This window comes from Nuphar pumila, chromosome 3 (genome assembly GCF_984573655.1).
Source record: "Nuphar pumila chromosome 3, dmNupPumi1.hap1.1, whole genome shotgun sequence".
In the NCBI taxonomy this organism is placed as follows: Eukaryota; Viridiplantae; Streptophyta; class Magnoliopsida; order Nymphaeales; family Nymphaeaceae; genus Nuphar; species Nuphar pumila.
The window spans coordinates 9207586-9212165 of NC_143251.1; the positions used below are offsets into that span (position 1 = coordinate 9207586).

Genomic DNA, 4580 nt, shown 5'->3' on the forward strand with positions numbered 1-4580 from the left:
AGAATGAAGAAGAAGAATATGACGATGAAAAGTTCAAACAGACATTTTTTATGCCTCAGGTCAACATCATTCTCGACTTTCTGGATAAAGGACATGTTTGTCCTTTTTTTTGAACTGTTTGTTTTTTCTTTTTTGAATAAAGAGCATTTTTGTTATTTTTTCAAACCATGGCTTATGAGAAGAATAGCAAGAAAAAGTACTTAAGTCTTTGCAACCACACCAAACTCCAATGCTAAGTCATGTCAACATACACGGGAATACGAGTCCCATGTGCTTGTATACGTGATCCCTCATTCAAACCTCCGAACACATACGTGGGATTGAGTGAATCATCGGGGGAGAACATACACCACCCTCTCCCCAGCTTTGGGTTGGGTTACAGCTATCCTGTCGGTGCGTCCACTGGAGCCACGACCAAGAAGAGGCTTCCGGCGACTAGCTAGATAACGGTCAAAACGAGCCGATTCGATTTTATTTTGGTTCAAGTGATATGAAGAATCACCATTAATGGTGATTTTCAAGGGTTTTGCACCGGATACTAACCCTCCCCCACGATTTTTTTAAATTGTGATTTGGTGTCCGGCCTTTGATCTACGTAATGGGCAGTGGATATTGCAAAATGACCATCAATGGTAATGTTCTGTATCACCACATCTCATCTCAGCGAATTCTCCCATCATTCGCACGTTTATCTTCTTTTTCATTCACTCTCACTCTCTCTCTCTCTCTGGTCTATTTGTACCCCTCCGCGACGCGAGGGGAAGGATCAGAAGAAAGTGAAGAGAGATTCGAACAGAAGAGGGAGGAAAAATGGCACTAAGTCTTCCTACACCGGCGATCGGGAAGCCCCACCTCCGGCAGCACCGCCAGATGAGGCGGATATCCGCTTCCATCTCCGAACAGACCCCCTCCTCCGTCATCCAGACCCCCTCCCCCTCCCCCTCCATCTCCAAGTTTCCGGCCATCGAAGCCCCCGGCGGGTACGGCCTCCCTTTCTTCGGGCCGATTGCCGACCGCCTCGACTACTTCTGGTTCCAAGGGAAGGAGAAGTTCTTCCGATCGCGGATGCAGCGCTACCAGTCCACCGTCTTCCGGACGAACATGCCGCCTGGTCCGTTCATCGCCTCCGACCCCCGCGTCGTAGTCCTCCTCGATGGGATGAGCTTCCCCGTCCTCTTCGACGTCGAGAAGGTTGAGAAGCGCAACGTCTTCACAGGGACCTACATGCCCTCCACCGATCTCACCGGCGGGTTCCGTACCGTCTCCTACCTCGACCCCTCGGAGACTTCTCACCGGAAGATCAAGGGCTTCATCTTCTCCCTCCTCCGTACTCGCCGGGACAGGTTCATCCCCGAGTTCCGCAACGCCGTCAAGGAGCTCTTCACCGAGCTCGAGTCGACGCTCGCCGCCAAGGGCAAGGCTGGGTTCAACTCCCCGAACGAGCAGGCCTGCTTCAACTACCTCAGCCGCGCCTTCCTAGGCCGCGACCCTTCCGGGCCCGGGGGGATCGGGACCGACGGCCCGTCGATCATCAAGAAATGGGTGCTCTTCCAGCTCGGCCCGCTCCTGAGCGTCGGGCTGCCGAAGCCGGTGGAGGAGGTCCTCCTCCACACGTTCCGGCTACCCCCGGCGCTCATCCGGCGGGACTACGACCGGCTCCTGGCGTACTTCCGATCGGCGGGTTCCGCCGCGCTCGACGAGGCGGAGGCTCTCGGGATCGCCCGCGAGGAGGCCTGCAACAACCTGCTCTTCAGCATCTGCTTCAACACGTTCGGCGGGATGACGATCCTCTTTCCGAACATAGTCAAGATGCTCGGGCAAGCCGGGCCGAAGGTCCAGCGCGAGCTGGCGAAAGAGGTGCGGGAGGCCGTCGCTTCGGCCGGCGGCGAGCTAACCATGGCCGCGCTCGAGCGGATGCCGCTCGTCCGCTCCGCCGTCTACGAGGTGCTCCGGATTGAGCCCCCCGTCCCGGCGCAGTACGGGAGGGCGAAGCGCGACTTGGTGGTGGAGAGCCACTCGGCGGCGTACCGGATCCGGGCCGGCGAGTTGCTGTGCGGGTACCAGCCGTTCGCGACCCGGGACCCAAGGATCTTCGACGATGCCGAGTCGTTCGTTGTGGACCGGTTCGTCGGGAGCGAAGGGGAGCGGCTGCTAAGCCACGTACTGTGGTCGAACGGGCGCGAGACGGATGAGCCCACCGAGTCGAACAAGCAGTGCGCCGGGAAGGACCTGATGGTGATGCTGGCGAGGTTCCTGGTCGCCGAGTTATTCCTCCGGTACGACTCCTTCGACGTCGAGGTGGCCGCCTCGGCGCTCGGCTCCTCCGTCACCTTCACCTCCCTCCGGCTGGCCACACCGTAATGTGGGCCCCAGCACTTGCGCTTCACCCATGCGGGACTCCGATCTTTTTATCCTTTTTTGTCTTTCCTGTAATTGCGTAAACGTGGTGACGTAGTTATTAAATCTTTAATTGGCTGATTATATTCTGCATTTCTTCTCCCTCTCTCTTTTGTAATACTGTTTTTGTTTTTCCTAAGAGTAGTTAGGATCATACTGTGTACGACCAAATCACAAGTTATATTCCATCATCACCAGTTCACCACCACCGTCCATCTTGCTTGATTCCCTCGTCCGTCTGTCCCAAGTGGGATGTGCATGGGGGCCTGAATATAACAGACAATCGGTTACAGACAATATGACCATGGCCTCAGAGGTGATCTGTCAAATCACTTTAAAAAAGTGATTTGACATCTTGACCGTCCATTGCGTGTGTACATTGTCGACGGTGAACATGTCAGATTACTTTCCGAAAAGTCATGGAAGCCGATGTCTTAATTTACAACTGCTAAGTAATGAATTTAGTGAGCATGTCTAGTATTTTTTTTATATGATAACGAAAAACCCTCACCTAGAATCGGGATTCGCTTGAGTGGCCTATTCTCTTCTATTTTTGTCTAGTAAAAGTTCATTTATATAACTTCATTTTTTAAAAACTTAAAAGTTTAGCTATATAAGTCCTTTTTTTTAAAATAAAAGTTACCTACATTACTTCGTTTTTCTTTTAGAAACAGAAGAAATGGATGGTCAACTATGTAACTTTGTTTTTTTTTTATATTTACACGAAGACCTCTCTCACTCTCTCGCACCCATAATTTCTTTTGAAACGGTGGAGGTAGTTTTCTCTTCTTCTTTTTTAAAATAACCGGTATCGATAGTTTTCTCTTCTTTTTTTTAAATAACCGGTGGAGGTGGTCCTTACTAGGGGTGGCAATCGGGTCGGGTTGGCGGGTCAGCATACCTCAACCTGACCTGTTTATTAAATGGGTCGGCTGTGGCAAACACGAACCCGACCCATTTATTAAACGGGTGACACGACACGGTTAACCCATTTAATAAACGGGTCGGGTCGGGTAAACAAGTTAGCGAGCGGGTTGGTGGGTGGGGTTCGGGTAAACGGGTTGACGGATTGGGTTCGAGTAAAGGGGTTGATAGGCGGGTAGGGTCGGGTAAAGGGGTTGGCAGGGTGGCTGGTCGGGTAAACAGGTTGGCAGGTTGGGTTAGGGTAAACGAGTTGACCCGCCCACCTAACCCGTTTATTAAACGGGTCAGCCGGGTTGGCAGGTTGGCATACCCCTAACACGAACCCGACCCGTTTAATAAACGGTTTAGGCGGATCGAGCCGTTTATGACACGAACCTGAACCCGAACCCGGCTAAGAAGCGGGTTGGCAGGTCGTGTCAGATTTTGCCACCCCTAGTCCTTACAATCTTAGTTTGACATCTTACTGATTCTTATTAGAGAGAGAAGGGCGACCATCCAACCAAGGAAGATCCAAAATTACAATCAGTGAAGGTTGCCGCAATATTACCTAAGTTTTTTCTTTAATTTCACCAATACTTTAGATCAAGTTGTTCAACAATAAATATATATAGTGAAATTAGTCGGTGCTAAAGTAGCGCCAATAAAATTTCCGCTAAAGGTCGATGACCTTTACTGCCACTTTTAGTGCGACACTGAAGACCTTTTCAAACATGCAGTGGCTTTTAGTGGCGCTTTAAAAGCGCCAGTTAAGGTTTGAGACATTTAGAGGTGCTTTTAGTGCATCACTTAAGGTTTTTTTTGCTCAAAAATTATATTTTTTATGCAATTTTTGCATTTTTTGCTGTCTGACCGTCAATCAAGGCTCGTGATGGATGGTCAGCACGCTTTAGCTCCGATTTAGCACCAATGTGGTTTAGCACATGCCCATTACTCTCTCTCTCTCTCTCTCTATCTATCTATCTATATATATATATATATATATATATATATATATATATATATAATTTTACAATTTTGGTACATTATGCGCCATTAAATTTTAATGTTATTAAAAATGTCTAAACATTAAAATATCATAATCTAAAGCACGCTTTTTACTAAATAAGCTATAAACAATATAAATTTCTTTAGGCAGGATGATTTGTCTACGGCTAAGATTGAGAAGACCTTTTAAATTTTATATAAAAATAAAAACAATGAAAGGCTGAAGGATCATCAAGACCACCTCCTGTGGAAAAAAAATGTACACATAACATGCA

At 48.8% G+C, this 4580-nt stretch overlaps 1 pseudogene across 1 annotated transcript; it reads left to right on the forward strand.

Annotated features, from left to right (window-relative positions):
• The first annotated feature begins 748 nt into the window (after positions 1-748).
• Positions 749-2481, forward strand: LOC149841872 (allene oxide synthase 1, chloroplastic pseudogene; annotated as a pseudogene). The gene has a single exon (XR_016430738.1). The product of XR_016430738.1 is annotated as an allene oxide synthase 1, chloroplastic pseudogene (transcript).
• The last annotated feature ends 2099 nt before the right edge of the window (positions 2482-4580 follow it).